Source organism: Propithecus coquereli, unplaced genomic scaffold (genome assembly GCF_000956105.1).
Source record: "Propithecus coquereli isolate 6110/MARCELLA unplaced genomic scaffold, Pcoq_1.0 Scaffold560, whole genome shotgun sequence".
NCBI lineage: Eukaryota > Metazoa > Chordata > Mammalia > Primates > Indriidae > Propithecus > Propithecus coquereli.
In genome coordinates this window covers 74620-91988 of record NW_012151508.1, presented here as the reverse complement: position 1 = coordinate 91988, position 17369 = coordinate 74620, and the positions used below count along the sequence as shown (strand labels likewise).

At 54.4% G+C, this 17369-nt stretch overlaps 1 protein-coding gene across 1 annotated transcript in view; it reads right to left on the bottom strand.

Annotated features, from left to right (window-relative positions):
* PARD6G (par-6 family cell polarity regulator gamma) overlaps window positions 1-17369 on the bottom strand; it is a 73029-nt gene that overhangs the window by 21685 nt on the left and 33975 nt on the right. The gene's annotated exons all lie outside the window — the stretch shown is intronic.

The following is a 17369-nucleotide window of genomic DNA, read 5'->3' as shown; positions in this document are numbered from 1 at the left end:
TGAAGCTGCACCAAGCTCAGGTCTCCGGGCTGGCCCCATGGGCTCCCTGCTCCCCGAGCCGTGCTGCAGCCTCTGTCTAGGGAAGCCGCCGTGCTGTGCCTCTGGCAGTAATGAGAGCTCAGGGTGCCACGGAGAGAAGGGAGAGAAAGGTAAGTGCCCGTGGGACAGCGACGCAGAGGCCGGACGGGAACGGCCGTGGGGTCGGGGCTGTGAGCTCGTCCTGGCAGCCCCGGTGGCTGAGGGTGTGAGGAGGTGCACTGACCTGCAGCTCCTGCTCGGGGCGTTCCCGGCCGCGGGGCCAGGCTGGGCGTGGGCAGCTGCGCCGGCAGTGGGCGCACAGCCGGGGGGGCTCCAGGTAGCACAGGGTGAAGCGCCTCCCTCTTCCTTGGGGGGAGCAGCCGGGCCTCACACAGGCTCCCAGACAGTGGGGAGACCCTCCGATCTGTGGTCCGTGCCCCCCAGGCGTTGCTGGGCCTCTGCAGACCAATCCGGTAGCCTCTGGGGCTCTTGCTCTCTGCTGGCTGGGCAGGAAGCTGCCTTGGATGCTTCCGGAACAACAATCTTGCTTTCAAACGTATCTGTCTCTGTTGCACCGTGAAGTCACCGAGCTGCCATGGGGACTCTCACCCTCTGTAGGACGCAGGCCTGACCCCGGCGGCTCCTGCCAGGGGCCTCTGCGCACACCCACCCGGTGCTGGGACACCAGAACTCACACAGCTCTGTCGGTGGGCCGGACCTCAGCCCGCAGCGCCCCCCACCATGCAGAGCCTGCCCAGCACAGCGACGTGTCCCCTGCTTCTCCCCAGGGACGTGTGGCGAGGTCTGGAGACACTTCAGTTGTCACGCTGGGGTGGTGCTACCGGCGTCTAGAGGGTGCAGGCCGGGGCACTGATCAACAACCAGCAATGTTCGGACGCCCCACAGCAAGGAATTACCCAGCCCGAGACGTTGGCAGTGCTGAGGGTGAGAACCCCTGCCTCACACACCTCCAGCAGCTGGGAGGGTGGTCCCCGTGGAATCTGGCTCTTCCAAACCCCGCCTGACATCTCATGCATGATCTCTTCGTGAAAACATGGGTTGTAACTTGATGGCCAGGTGCGGCGGCTCACGCCTGTAATCCCAGCACTCCGGGAGGCCGAGGCAGGAGGATCACTTGAGCTCAGGATCTCCAGACTAACTGAGCAAAAGCGAGACCCTATCTCTACTAAAAATAGAAAAATTAGCTGGGCATGGTGGCACATGCCTGTAGTCCCAGCTACTTGGGAGGCTGAGGCAGGAGGATCCCTTGAGCCCAGGAGTTTGAGGTTGTAGTGAGCTGTGATGATGCCACAGCACTCTACCCAGGTGACAGGGACTGCCTCTGTCACAAAACAAAACACAACACGTGGGTTCTAACTTGCAAACCAGCCTTGGTGGGCGGGGAAGGCACGCGGCTGAGAAGGCCATGATGCCCAAGGACCAGCCCTGGGTCCCCTGTCCACAGACTGGTGTTTGCACCAAGCACACCAGCAGTTCCAGTTAGACGCCTAAGGGGATGGCAGAGGTGGCATCTGTCCCCAGCCCTTTGCCCATGTCACCTAATGCCCCGGCTGGGACGACTGTGGAGGCTGTGGTCCTGATGCCACGCTGGCTGGGGTGGGCGCCACCCCTTGGGTGCCAGGGTACCCAGTGTGCTGGGTGTGTGTGTTATATGCTCAGGCCACCAGGGGAGCAATGAGACGCCGCTGCAGGCAGCCAGGAAAGTCCCAGCCTCTCACAGAGCGCTGCAGCCAGCTGGTGACACGGAGCAGTCCCAAGGGGAGGGAAGGAGAAACCCTCCATCTCTGCCCCCTCACTTAGCAAGACCTGGACTAACTACTCTCCCCGACACGGAGGTGTCTCCTCCTCACCCGCTCATCAGCAGGCTGTGCCCACCCACGAGCCCTGCCAGGAGCCTAGACCTTCTCGTCCCTGCAGGGGCGTGACTGCTCCCCCTCAAGTAGGGCGCGAGTGTGGGTCAGGCACCTGGGAGAGGCGTTCAGAGCTCTGCTGCCCAGGCTGGCCTGTGGGTGGGACACGCAGAACCAGCCCAGCCCCACCGACAGAATCTGCGTTTTAGCAGGACCCCACACACGTTTCAGCTGGAGAAGCGGAGTCCCTTTTGTTAGAAGGGAAACTGAGGCAGAAAGCAGCAAAGCTGGGAAGGGCCCAAGCAGGGTCTCACCCCAGCTCCTAGACCCTGCCACAACAGTGACATCGTCTTTGACCTTGAACTTCTGTCCCTACTCCTGAAATGCCTGTGATCACCTGGGCTGCCTCTGACCCTGACCCTAACCCAGAGACACAGCTCGCCCAGGCCAGCCGCACCCACCTGACCCCCTTGCACTGAGGGCAGCCCCCGATCCAGGACCCCCACGGAGAGACAGGCAAACACTCGAATGGACAGCCATGGTGTGACAGCTGGAAGGACAGGGTCCACATCTACCTGAGATGCTGGGACTATTCTTAGAAAACCGTTAGCTTTTACCAATAAAAAAAATAAATACCTTGGCTGGGCGCGGTGGCTCACGCCTGTAATCCTAGCACTCTGGGAGGCCGAGGTGGGTGGATCACTCAAGGTCAGGAGTTCGAGACCAGCCTGAGCAAGAGTGAGACCCCTCTACTAAAAATATAAAGAAATTATCTGGACAACTAAAAATATATATATAGGAAAAAAAAAATTAGCCGGGCATGGTGGCACATGCCTGTAGTCCCAGCTACTTGGGAGGCTGAGGTAGGAGGATTGCTTGAGCCCAGGAGTTTGAGGTTGCTGTGAGCTAGGCTGATGCCACGGCACTCTAGCCCGGGCAACAGAGCCAGACTTTGTCTCAAAAAAATAAAATAAAATAAAATAAAATAAATACCTTTATCTGTCTGCTTGTTGACAGCTGAGGAAGCAATCTTCCCATGTTGTGACACCTCAACCCTGAATTATTTCCAATAATATCTGAAAATGCATACAAAACATTTTTAAGGTAGTATTGTCTGGCCCAACTGTTCTGCGAACAAACACAAAACTGCATAGAAATAGCTTTCACAGGGAAAAAAGGCGTGATTCCAGCAAACATTCTTCGGTCACCTGGAAGTCACCTGGGAGGTGAAGACAACCTTAACCCCAAACCCCTCCACCCCAGTGCTCTCGTGCAGGGGCGTTTGCAGGGCTCATCAAAGTTCACATTTAGTCTTTAAAAAATTAAAACTTCTTACTTTGGGCAGAACAAATGTTTCTGGAAACCTTTTAAATCTGATGTTACAATTTTATTTATACATTTTTTGAGACAGGGTCTCGCTCTGTCACCCTGGCTGGAGTGCAGTGGCCTCATCACAGCTCGCTGCAGCCTCCAACTCCTGGGCTCCTGCGATCCTCCTGCCTCAGGCGCACACCACCACATCCGGTTAATTTTTCTGTTTTTTGTAGAGACAAGGTCTCACCGTTGCTCAGGCTGGTCTCAAACTCCTGGCCTCAAGCGATCCTCCTGCCTCAGCCTCCCAAAGTGCTAGGATTATAGGCGTGAGCCACTGAGCCCAGCACAGTTCTATTTTTCAGTGCTGGGTACAGGGCTGGGCGTTTGGCTGAAGCTACACGTGCCAAAAAACAGCAGGCAACACACGTGCTGGCCAGAAGACCTCTCAGCCTTCTCTCTCACGTGGCTCCTGGTCTCACGAGGGCCACAGCCCGTCCTCCACCACAGCCCTCCTGACGGCAGTGGCCAGAGGCGCCCGTGAGCCCGAAAGCTAGAGTCCCAGTCTCAGTGCTCGGGCTGCGGGACCGGCAGGGCAGAAGCAGAGCGCCAGCAGTGAAGGAGACGGCGGGAGACAGAAAGCCACAGGAAGGATTTCTGCTCACAAGCTGCGAACGAGACGGGGAAGAGAAAAGCCACACGCAGAGTCGAACAATCCGCGTCTTCCCAGGGCTCCAAACTACCACCAGGGTCAGTGGTCTCCCTCTCAGCCAGACGCCCCCCTCGGCTGAGTGGGTTCCAGGCAGGGACGGCTTCCCCAGGGCCACGCGCCAGCCGGGGCGGTGGCAGCCCGAGCGCGGGGCAGTCGATGGCCGCTTTCTCTCCAGATGCCATCTGCCAGGAATCCGCTCCAGCTCCGTCTGGCCTCAAGGCTGGGAGACGCCCTCCCGGTTCCCGCAGACATTCCTCAGCCTCAGCACGCGCCACTCCCAGACCACAAAGGTACGGATTTAGCAGAACTGGTCGCAGTGATTTTCTCTATCAGAACCAGCCCCAGCGATTTTCATATAACTTTTAAATAAAAAAGAATGGCAAATACAATAAACACATTCTCTATATAAAGTTGTGTTACGACGTTTAAATTCCCCGAGTCAGGAGTCAGTTCCGATGTCCCCGTCTGAGCCAAGAGCACGTGGCAACACGAAACCACACGCACAGACGCAAACCAAAATCACAATTCCAGGGTCACGTGCGCCGCGGATGACGATGCTGCTGAGGAACTTTAACTCGTTCCCACAAACTTTCTCCTCATAAATACGTTAGGGGTCGAGTGGCTCCATTTTCCTTGGTCCTTTTTGTTTCCAAACCAGCTGAAGTTAATAACCCGACCCCAGATGCATTTGCCCCTGATGTGAAAAAGAAACACCACACTCGCTTCCCCACGTCCCGTGGGCGACGCCTGAACACGCTTCCTCACGTCCCGTGGGCGACGCCTGAACACGCTTCCCCACGTCCCCTGGGCGACGCCTGAACATGCTTCCCCACGTCCCCTGGGCGACGCCTGAACATGCTTCCCCACGTCCCCTGGGCGACGCCTGAACACAGGAGCAACTTTGGGTGTGAGCAGAGGCTCTGCTGCGTCAAAGGCTCCATTGCAGCATTGACTGACCTGCGCCACCTGTCACCTCTGCATTCTGGGGACGTCCATGTGTCGTTCCCACCCCAGACCTGCCTCCGTGGCCCGGCTGAGATTCAGCCTGCATTTACATGACACTACACTGGTTACCAGAGTGCACAACTGTAATTGAAACCACCAAAAATAACTGTTGGCAGAAAAGCCCGTATTTAGAGCAGACCTCCTTGAGCAATTCTCGTGGCTGGCGTTCAAGCCCAGACTTTGCCCACAACCAAACCAACTGTTCTCGTCTCTCTTTTCAAAGGATTCACTGCAGCCCCACAGGGAGCCCAGGGGACGCCAGCAAGGGCCTCACTGAACTGGACTTGGCAAGGGCTGCTGCCCCGCCCTCCGCGTGGGACCGGATCTCTGCACAGCAAGCCGGGTCCAAGGCAAACACGACACAAGCCCTTCCTGACAGAGGACACCGGGCACATGCTTCCGCAGCTCCCCAAGAGGCCGGCATGGAATGCTGGTGGCGAAACATCCCCCTTTCCTCCCAGTCTGCCCGGAGGACCGCTAACCCCACCGTCTTCACTTCCTCCACTTACAGCACGTGGGTAGCCCACGGGGTCGGCCACCACACGGTCCTCCTGCCTCGCTCACAGACCCCCTAGAGAGCAACAGCTTCGCGGGTGTCCCCTGGGCACCCCCATCACTCACGGGGTCCTTCCCTCCTCTCCCAGAGCAGGAGGTAAAGCCCAGGAGGGACTCCACCAGCTTAACGCATCAACTGCCGTGTGAGTTGTATTTAACTCATGCTAGTGTTGAGCCCAGGGCCTCGAGGAGGAAAACCTGGGCAAGACCCTGCGGTTGTTTCCTGAAAATCTTACTTGTTGATGTTCTTATCGTTATAATTAACATTGACAATTTAATTCTAAAAATGTAGATTCAACGAATAGAAGGCAATAAATTTTATTTTTCTATTTATGTTTACCTTTAAAGTACACTCAAGCCTCACAAATCAAGAAAAAAAACTTTACCCTTGTGAACTTTTTTCAAGTTTTCGCGTTACTTTTTACATTACTAATTTCCAAGTCAAGATACACTGTAGGGTGCATCACGCTTCCTAAACCACATGGTTTGGTCCACACACCAAAGACAGGTGGGAAGGAGGCAGGAAGGATCAGAAGAAAAGCACACCTGGCCTGGAGAGAGGGGGAGCCGGTCCCCAGTCTCCCAATTCCTCTGTTAATTCTCTCGCCGCACCACCCTCCCCGCTGTCAGGGAGGCGGGTGTCTGGGGGCAGCTGCGCGGCGTCCTTTTCAACCCCAGAGCTGTCAGGGTGCTCCGGCCACTGCCCCCCACACGGACAGCACCAGGACTGCAACCTCAGAGAGTCGCTTCCCAGACAGGACTCCAGAGTCCAGGGAGGACCCGCTTGGGTGGTGGTCCGGGTGCCTGCTCGCCTCTGGGTGGTGCTCCCTCCTGGGGGTTGGCTCGGCACCCCCAGTGCAGGAAGCACAGCCCCTCCTCAGCGCCAGCCTCAGTGCCTGAAGTTCCCATCAGAGCCACAGACACCTCCACCCCAGCGCCTTCTCCTCCGGGGTCCTGCCTCTGGTCTGGGCGTGGTCAGTGCACAGCAACCAGGGACGGCGACAGCCACGGACACGGCCCCAGGAGCTCCGTGGGGCTCAGTGACGCCATCGGCAAGTGGTACTTATTTCTGAAGTGATTTGCATTTTGGAAAATTATAATTCCTCATCCTTTGATTTGCAATTTCTTGGAAAACCACAGACAAATCAGTTATAGACAAGCCCCATGGACGTTTTATAGGAATCTGTATTTACAGGTATGGAGCTACTTTGTGGAGTTTGACTTCAATGTACCAAAAATACAAAATGCTTTAATGGGAAGAGCTTCAGTTTGGGAAGATTAACAAGTTCTGAATATGGATGAAGGAGATGGTTGTACAACATAATTAATGTTCTTAATGCCACTAAACTGTTAATATCTACCTAAAAATGGCTGCAGTGGTAAATTGCATGTTATATGTTTTTTCCAGTATAAAAAGTAAATAATTGATCTTTATCATTGGTATTAACATTCCCCTTCACAGTCGGATGCAGCCAGCACCTCTGCCCGAGCCCAGCTCCACCGCGTGTGTCGCGGGAGCACCCGGCAGGCCCCGGTGGGAAACCCGGGATCCCTCCACCAACGACGGCGCAGGAGCGACAGCCCCAAACCCAACTGCGAGCCCCACCCCTCGTTCTCTGTGTCCTGTGCTACAGAACAAAAGTGCCGCAAACAGCCCGGGGTTCTGAGCAGCGGGGCACAGGTGGGCTGCGCTGCGCGTGACGACCTCCGTGACAAACCGTTTTCCAGCAGGAAAGGATGGAAAGTACAGACACAGAGGCAAAAACAGGAAAAGAAATTGCTGTGCAAGAGGAAATCCAAATCTCGCTTACGTATCTGGAAAAGAAACAAGTTCACAGTGGAAATTTTTATGTCTCTGGACTGAAACCAGTGCAGGTAAATCACTTCCACAGCGAACGGCTTCACCCGAACGCACCATCAAAGAAGGCTCCTCCCAGCCACGGAAGACGACGTGGCCTTAATGTGACACCAGGCCACGGGACCAGTTCTGGGTTCTGCTCACGAGTGAGTAAAACACAGCTCCTCGCCAGCAAGTGGGAACCCGGGTGTCGCTGCTGCCGAGCCCCTACGTCGAAGCAGCGAGCAGGCCCGACCCGCGCACTGCTTTGCGAATCCCAAACAATGGGGCTTGAGAACCGTGTTTACAGTGTCAGACTTTTCTTGGAGCTTCAGGTCCATCTTGTGCAAAATGAGGATTATACAACTTGGTTTGCTGTGAGAGTCACATGACAATTTAAGAAATCCTTGGTTAACGGTGAAATACTAAGTCAATGTTTCTGTGTGTTCTCAGGCAGGGGCTCGGCCCTGACCCCATCCCGGCCGCCCCGGCTCTGCGGGCCGGGTGAGCACCACACTCTGTCTCACCACCCCGCCCCGAAATACTGGTGCAGGAGGCCCCCCAGTCATGTGGGGAATTATTTCTAAGGGTCCCTGCAGTAAAAATGGTATCAGAGGTGAATTTCAGGGAGCAGTGGATGTTAAAGGGAAAGAAATAGATACAACCGAGCAGGAGAATGACATAAACAGGGACAGAAAAACCAAAACGTGAGACGCAGGCATCCGAGAGGCCTGGCTGTGCTTCAGTGAAAGTGTGATTGGACGACTTTCCCGGGGCCGACGTGGGAGAACCGTGATGCTGCCGTGGGGTCCAGCGCGTGGCAGGCGGGAGAGTAAAACAGCAGGACGAGGAGGGCAGGAGGCAGGAAATCAGCTCAGCCCAGCCGCCGGCCCAGCTGGTCAAAGGAGCCCAGACTCTGGAACTTCCAGCCCTTTGAGCAGAGCAGACATGCCACGGATAGACACAGGACCGTGTCCGTGGGCAGCACCATCCGTGCAGGGCAGCCCGGCTGCAGGACCCCCTCGTTCCCTCCTAAAAAGATTTCCTTCAAATGGAACAGCATTTAATTGGATTCAAAATCATTAGTAATTTGGAATGTAAATAGCTCCCTGAGCTTAGAAATCCTGAAGCTGCAATTTAGCTGCAGAGTAAATGCAATAGCCTTTGCTCAGAGGTAGGACTTCATCACCTTACCGTTTTTTTCTAGCGAAGACGCCTCAAATACAAAGTGCTTAATGGGCACAATTTAAGACCAACACCCATCAGTTATTTCTCACCTACACAGTGATGTTCAGCGTCATCCAAACCTGCCGGAGCATCTCAGCCCAAGGTGATCCCAGCACAGCCCTCGCGTGGGATGTGTCCTGGCCCCGCCCCCCAGTCTGCTGGGAGCTGCTTCTGCACGGAGGTGTCCTCCGGGGGCTTCTTCACTGATTCACTGGCTTCTCAGTAAGCACCTACTGTTTGCAGGTAAGGGCACACCCACCAGGCTTTCAGGGAGCTGTCAGCTCTAACCCCAGCCCTGCTGCCCCCTCATCTCTTCCCTCCAAACCGAGGCCTCGCGTTCGCTCCTCTGACTGCCTGGAAGGCCCTTGGCCCCTTGCAGCCTCCTCCCCACACTCAGCTCCAGGACCACCTCCTCGCAAAGCCCTTTGGACTCTCTGTCCAAGGCAGGTGCTTTCTGCCCAGGTGTCACGGCACCTGCCACGTGGGAGGGGGCCACGCTTTCCCAGGAGATGTACACACGGTTGTAGGTCCCTTGAGGGAAGGAGCCATGACCTGGCCTTGTGTCCCCAGGATGCAGCAGAGTGCTGGGCACATAGTAGGTGCCTAATAAATAAGGCTGCCCCGTAAATGGCAACCTGAATGCCCCTCAGAGTTCAGGGGTGTTGGCCAGAGGGGTCCCAGCATTACACACACCAACTGGGAGGTGCCTACCGCAGACTGCGTGGGATGAGCGGACACGCTCCAGAGAAGCGGCAATTCTATGACGATCACCAACAACGACCTACGAGCTGAATTTTTAGCACAGGCCTCTTTTTCTCTGGTGCAAAATTATGGCTGGCTGACCTAGGTAGGAACGTCCAGGTCAAAGGGGAGCAGAACGAAAACCTGACTTCTGGGAGGGGCCAGAGGCCAGGTAACCCCTCCAAAATCTCTGGGCTGAAGGTAGGTGAGCCCGGCTGACCCTGTGGCCACCTACGCCCAGCAAGGCCTGGGAAGCTCAGACGTGACCCCTCCCCACAGAGGCTGGGGCGCTTCTCACACCCAGCCTTTGTCGACACGTAGAAAAACACCGTCTGGGTCTTCACTGCATCCCCCAGACACAGACTGCGGCTTTGCAGAGGTGGGCGCGGCGTGGCCCGGCCTCCCAGAGCATCACGTGCAGCCGTGGCAGGCACAGGAAGGTGGGGGGAGCCCTCGACTTTCTCGGTAGCCTGCAGCTTCAGGCTCGAGGAAGCTCAGGGAACGCCTACCCACCTGACAACCTGCGCACCCCCACGGAGCCCACCGGAACCCTCCTGCGGTCCCTAGACTGAGCACGGCCCCAGGCACCCATGGCACTGGCCACCCCAGCCCTGGACTCTCGTGTCCTCCAGCCCTCAGGTGGTCTTGCCGGGGCGCCGGTTTGCGGCGTCGCGGCAGGCTGGAGCCTCCATTGCCTTTCCGCTCCCTGAAATCACGCTGCGTGTTCTTCATCTACTCAGCAGCGCGCTCCCGAGAGGGAGGCTGCACTCCGCGGGCAGAGCCGCAGCCCCGGAGGGAGCCTCACTCGCACCTGGCGAGTCCAGGACCCGTGCCCAGCGCGCAGGCCTGCAGGGCCGGGGGCTCCGGGGCCCGGCCACCGCGCGGGGTCGAGGTGCCTGTAGTGCCGGCCTGAGCACGCACGTGCTGGGGAGTGGCGCGTCCTCCCTCTAAAGCGCACAGCAGCACACGACCCTCACCTGCCCCGGGGACAGAGAAGCCCACCCTGTTTTGCTGTCTGAGGACTGTGCTGCTTTTTGTTTAAAAAGATTTGTTTCAACGACAAATCCTGCTAACACAGGCAGCCTGGAAACCAATCACTTTGACGTGGGATTGTCTTCGGCTTAAATCTGAAAAGAAAGCCCCAAACTGTGCCTCCAAGCCTGGCCTTGTTTCCCACTGAACGCAGATATACAAACGTGTTAATCTCCGCACAACGAGCCACTCTGACGTGACAGAAATAACAAAATGACAATTTTTAGCCACACGACACTCTGGCTACGGTGACGGATGTGATCTGCTCCCATGCAGCGGCATCCACTTTGGCTTTGCTGAACGTCAACTGGAAGGACCCACAGCGTCTCGCCCACGGGCCAGGCTGGGAGGAACCTCCACTCACGCAAAACACCAGGAGCTTGGAGCAGCGGGAGCCTGGCGGGTCCCTCCTGCCCCAGGTGTGTCCTGGCAGGGAGGCGGCCACCACAGCTCAGGCAGAGCGGGCCGGCCTCACTGCACCATCTACGTGGGAAAATCCAAAGATCGTGAGTTTCCATGCCACACAGTAACGGTCTTCAAAGATGTATTTTTTCAAGTGACAAAGAACCAATTCGGATATTACTCCAATGCCCTCATAAGGAGAGCTCCACTGGCAATATGTATTTGAGTTCAAAATACACATACCTTTTCACCCAGCAAGACCATTCCTACTAGTTTACCCAAGAGAGAGAACTTGGCAAGCACCTAAAAATGCTCAACAGTTTATAATAATGAGAAATTGGAACAATTTAAAGAAATATCAACTGATAAAGGATTGATCACACTTTGTTAAACCCATATAACTGATATGTCCACCCTAAGAGGATGACGCACACCTACATACATCTACAAAAAGACAAAAAGTAACGTTGGGTTAAAATAGTCTCTATGGCATGTACCTCACGACCCTGTCTGTGTAAAACCACATCCCACTAATCGCATCTCTAGTGAGACGCCTGCGATCGTTTCACCAAAATGTCAACAGTCATCGCCGTAGGGTGGTAGGTTGTTTCCATGTCGTCTGATGTTTGTTTGTTTCTTTCACTACTATGTTATAAACAGAAAAGACTTTCTAAACGCAAAAAAAGTTTTATAAAGAGTTTAGTGACAGGATGTGTTCATGCTACATTAAGTTTTTTAAAAGAATCCAAATTATAAATACACTATGGGTTTGAATAATGTAAAAAAAAAAGTAAGAAAAGAATAGAATCCAATTCAATCAATATAAACTCACACCATTTCTAGAGAAGGTGTTTTGCTGGGACCATCAGAGAATAAAAATGAGTCATCTCTGCTTCTCTCTCCGTCCCCACGGGCTCAACTGCAAGAGAAGGACGGACACAAAGGCTGCAGGCAGGGCACGCCGCGGAGTGGGCAGGACTGCGTCGGAGCCCTGCGAGCGCAGCCTTCACGTGGGCGCCTGGAGGACAACCCTGATTCCTGTGGACGGCGCCTGTGCTTTGTTTCTCTGCAACGGGCTGCTCAGCACATTCTCTCCTCCCCTGCACGCCCACTCTAGGGCGAGCGTGGCTTTGGGCATTGCGTTTTGTCCATGTTCCCACAACAGAGTGGTGGGAGACTTTCTGCCCTTTTTTAAATCAAAAAAAAAAAAAGGAAATCCTTCAAATACACAAACTCCCAGGAATCCATGGCATTTAAAGAAGCAAACGTGTCTCGTGGAAAAGCTCCTACACCGGGGCGTAAATCCCACGTTCTATGTCCCTACGAGCACAGGGAGTAACTGAGGCTAATTTAGCAGAAACATTCCTCTCCCTGCCCCCAACACATACAACCCCCAAACTTTAGGCATCTGAGGAAAGAGAATAAAATGCGGAAGGGAATACAGAAATTAAATTCTGACAGCTTAACTGGGCGCTTCCTGCTGAGCAGTGAACACACCTCTAGTACTTACGTAAGAACCAAGAAAAGGCTAGGCGCGGTGGCTCATGCCTGTACTCCTAGCACTTTGGGAGGCAGAGGCCAGAGGATCGCTTGAGGTCAGGAGTTCAAGACCAACCTGAGCACAAGCGAGACCCTGTTTCTACCAAAAACAGAAGAATTAGCTGGGTGTGGTGCCTATAGTTCTAGCTACTCAGGAGGCTGAGGCAGGAGGATCGCTTGAGCCCAGGAGTTGGAGGTTGCAGTGAGGTGAGATGATGCCACTGCACTCCAGCCTGGGTGCAGAGCGAGACCGTCTCACAGATACCAAAAAAAAAAAAAAAAAACCAAGAAAATCGACTATAAGCAGCATGGATGTGCTTGATACTCTAAGATCCTCCCAGTGTCCACAACCAAACTCTCGATCATTCTGTGTCTTACTTTGAAGAACGTCCCTTACTTTTCCAGCAACTCACTTGAGTGAATCACAGCAAACATTCCCCTTTGTGCAACTTCTGATAAGTCAAAAAGCTGACAGATGTGTTCTCCTCGTCCTATTAATAGGAACCCGAAGAATGTCCAGAATGCCAAGAACAGTCAACAGACACATGCAAATGTGCAGTGTTTGTGTTTACTTTAAAAGTACACAGTTCAGAATAGTCTAATTGTGCTGAAAATCTTTCAGTGTGATTAAGCCTTTTCACTCCCCAGGGAGGAGACACAGGCCTTCCTCACGCTCCTGCCTGGAGGTAAGAAACTAGCCTACAGGGTACGCTGGTATTTGAAGGATTTATTTGATGGATAAGTGGTGAAGAATTACTGTTTGCACTTCCTGTTTATTCTGCTAAAAATAAAAAGAGACACTCTGTGTATCCTTTGCCGGTCTTGGTTATGAGTGCTCTGACTGGGGCCAGCTTCCCAAGGCATTCCTGCACCCCCGGGAGGGCAGGGGACAGAGAAGTGAGTCCTTCACACTCACTGGGTCTGCAACCCAGACACTGCGACACGAGTCCATGTTCTCCTACACTTCCTTCTGGCACCTGCCCTTCCTATCACTTAGTAAACGGGCAAAGCACCCCAGGGGAGGGCAGAATGGTAGCTGCTGTCTGCCCGAGGGGAAGGCCTGCAGCTTTTCAGTCTCCGGGCAGATGCAGGGTACGCCTGGTAAACACAGAGGGAAGAAGGTGGTGGGTCGTCCACCTTGGTGGGCAGAAATGCCACGTAGCACACGCTGAATGTCTTGAAGCCCCTTGAGGACAAAAGCCAAGGCACTCCTAGACTGTTACCTGAGCCCCGAATGCAAGAGGGGTTCTTAACCTGACATGTGCCAAGCCCCCGTTAATAATGCGATGACGCCTAGGAACCCCTTCTCAGAACAACATTCTTAAAGGCATAAAATAAAATACAGGGACTACAAAGGAAATAAACGATTTTGAAGACAAAGCAGATGTGCGATACATTACTACATGTGCCTTCATGTTAATGCATTAAATAACAACACGTACCGTTGTTTTTAAGTAACGATTACTGTAAATGAGGCTGAGGGTATCTGAATACGACTACCACATGATATGAAAGTATGTCTGATTTCTACCGGTCACGCAGTGACAGGTCCGGCTAATCCCATTCCCAGTAAGGACGAGGGACGTGAGCTCAGGACACCAGGCTCCTGTGCCCCACCCGGGGCCTCTCACAAAGGCACAGGAAGTTTCCTATCACCAGGGGAAGAGAGGATTTTTAAAAAATTTGAATATGTTCATTAGAAAGTCAAAGTACTCACACATATTGAGAATGGCTGAATTCTGAAAATAAATGCTGGAGACAAACTCGGAAAACCTCACCCAGGAACATGGCTCGTGCCCGAGAGCGCGAGAGGCCGCTCACCAGCAGCCGGCCGGGGCAGGACGGCGCTTCTGCTGTGCCAGCTTCACGGAGATACAGTCTGCACAAAGTTCACCCATTTCACCCGATGGCTGTTAGTATCTTCACGCAGATCTCTAGTTCCAGAACATTTCTCTCACCCGAAAAGAAACCTTGTCCCTCCTAATTCTCCCCTCCCCCGCCCCTGGCAACCATGAATCTACTTTTTGTCTCTATCTGCCCATTCTGCCTATTCTGGACTTTTCCCTTAGGGTTGATTCTTGCTGTTCGTGGTGGTTTGTTCTATAAAACCACCACAAGCACTGACTTAATGAGCACGGAACACTGCCCCTGGAGGGATACAAGGTTGGGTTCCTGCAATCCACTGGTCTCGACATTTTCTCGATACAGAGCCCCGAATAACAGGAGCCAACCACGAAAGTCACGCACAGCACGGTGTGTCTGAGGCTCACCCGTCGGTGGCGTGTGTCAGTTGTCTTTTCTTTTCATGGCCGAATCGAACTCCAGTGCCCGGACGTGTGCACACTCTGTGTCCTCTCGCCAGCGGGAGGGCTCTTGGGTTGCCTCCGCCTCTGGCCTCTGTGAACATCTGTGTGCACGTTTTTGCCTGGATGCGTTTTTCCACGTGCTAGTGTTTTTTGGGAGGTTTTCACACCTACATTCAGAAGGACAGCTGATTGTGGTTTTATTGCCACGTCCTTGTGTGGTTTGGAGGAAGAGATTATTTCAAATAACAGGTTAATTTTGTTAACATAGTTGTGGGTTTATTTCGGCATGTATTAGAAGAATGCTGACTTTTCATCTGTGATAATAATAGTTTCCTCTTAAAATATATTTAAGCGTGTCCGTGCACAGGAGTTACTAAGTCACAGAGCAGGTGTGGCTGCTGTAGAGTCGCGGAAGCAGCATGACGGTGACCAACACCTCAACGCCTGCTGTAGTAAAAGGTCGTGGGATCGTGAACGTTGACTCTGGGGGTCGGGGCTCGCTCCTGCCCCCACCACCTGGCTTGGTGTGACACCACCCGTCACACAAATCAGCAGGTCTGTCCCAGACACCGGGGCACCCGAGTGTCCAGGGCTACACGGCTGCCCTGACACTCCCAGCTCCCATGTCGCCGTCCTCACAGGCAGAACCCACTGAGGACAGTGCACGCGTGAGCAGCCAGCGGCTCGGCACCCTCAGAATGTCTTCCCGTCTAACCCTCACGACAACCCAAGAGGCAGTGCCGTCCCACTCTACAGACAAGGACACGGACGCTCAGCAGGGTGGGGCACACGCCTGCGTGACGGACCAGTGACAAGGTGGGGCGTGCGCTGGGGTCTCCCTGCTCCACGCCAGGATGTGGCAGGGAAAAGGCGGCGGCTGTTGGCAACACACTCATGCTGAAAACACAGAATTCAGAAACCCCAAACCAGCTGGTTAAACACTAGGCTACTCCTCTGAGGACAGAGGAAGAAGGAAAAGTAAATGATGTGGACAGGACGCAGGGCCTCGGCCGGCAAGCGGAAAGAGGGGACGCTGTCGGAGTGCTGGGCGGTCGGCGCACTCCCGCCTGCAACACGCAGACCCACGCTTCCTGTCCGCAGCCTCAGCGAGTCAACGGTGGGGCTGCCAAGCCCACCTGGGCTGGCATCCAGAGGGCAGAGTGCCTTCTGCCGGCCTTCAAACCCAACTCCACGGCCATCGGGACAGAAAGGCTTGTTTCCTGCACGGTGGGTAACGAAGCCGTGTGCATGTCCGCAGTTTACGTGCTGCTGCTCGCCTTGCACCTGTGAGAGCCGACGCCATGACCTGGGATGCTGAGCACGGCCGGGAACGAGCCCCACTCTGTGCTCCTGGCTGGGTAGGGATGGACAGCAAACTGGCCCTGAGGACAATGAAGAGACACAGAGAAGGCAGACTGAGAGGACGGAGAACGGAGCAGCGGGGAACACCACGAGCTCACCGGATAGAGTATCTGAGACCAGGCCTTTCTGCCGAACGGCGTGTGGGCAGGTACAGACACCTGAGTAGTGTGAAGGGGCCCAGAGCTCCAGGCGGCGGGGGCAGAGGGGTGCAGGCCTTTGTCCCAGGACCAGCCAGGCGGCAGGTGGAGAGAAGCAGGCAGAGAACAGAGGGTGCATACCCTGGAGGCTGTGCAGGGCCCTGATCCCCCAGCAGTCCAGGGACTAGCAAGGAAGCTAAGCTCAGGCTGTCCCCTCAGGCCACTGTGAGGAAGTAACACTGTGTTGGCTTCTCGGTACCGTTGGAAGGACCCCCAGGCCCAGCAAGAACCATAGACAGACGTTCTCATCTGCAGAAGATCAGTCTGAAGTGAGGCCAGCAGGTGCCCTGCTGTTCCCATCCATCCTCACAGACAGAACAGTAGCACCAGCTGGCGTCTGCAGGACACAGAGCACAGGCCGGCACTCAGGGTAACTGGACGGGCAGGTGCCAACGGAGCCAGGGCACTGAGGTGGGGGGGCCCGGTCTGCGGACAGCAACGGGACAGCCCGGCCCCCACCTGGCCCAGGACACGCTGCTCCTTCCTCTGGTTCCGCTCAGGCCTGCCCCCCGCTCCCCGAGAGACCCCTGTGCTGCACAGTGTGTGCGCCGAGCAGCTGTGATGCGTGGCAGACTCGTGCGCCCGCCAGCCACTCTGTCCTGAGGCGTCAGTGCTTGCCGTGCACACATAGGCCCTCCCAAGGGAGGGGAGCAATCGTCAGCAAATCAATTACGAAAATCATGATCACGATTTCCCAGTACCAAGCCTCCCCTGCAGGCGGGTCTTTCCTTCAGCGTATTATTTTGAAACGACAAGGTTCTCCCCAGTTCAGAGATGGAGAAAAAATTCCAAATGCCGTTCTGAGACGCGAGCAGCGTGAGGTCCCACAGTGGGTCTGCAGCAGGGCACACCCCGGCCTTCTAGCCATTAAGCTGTGTCAGTAATTCATCTGGACATAAACGCTATTGCTATTACTTACTGCAGAGCTAGGCCTTCAAAGTTATAATTTAAAGCTAACATTTTTCCCAATCCTAAAAAGACAGTGGAAGATATGTACTAGCAAACCTGTGTTTCATTCCTAGGCCACTGACCGATGCCTCTTCATTGCTTAATTCACTTGCTTCCAGTGAAAATACCAAAAGCATCAATATTATTTTTTCCTCAGTATTTAAAAGTCAAAAGTCAACATTATTTAAGGTGGAAATGCAGTCAGTTTAAATATTGTAAGTCTTTCTAATAAATAAATGTTGACCCAAACCATTTTAATTTCCTTAATCTCCCACTACAAACTGGAAAACAGAATCACATGGTCCT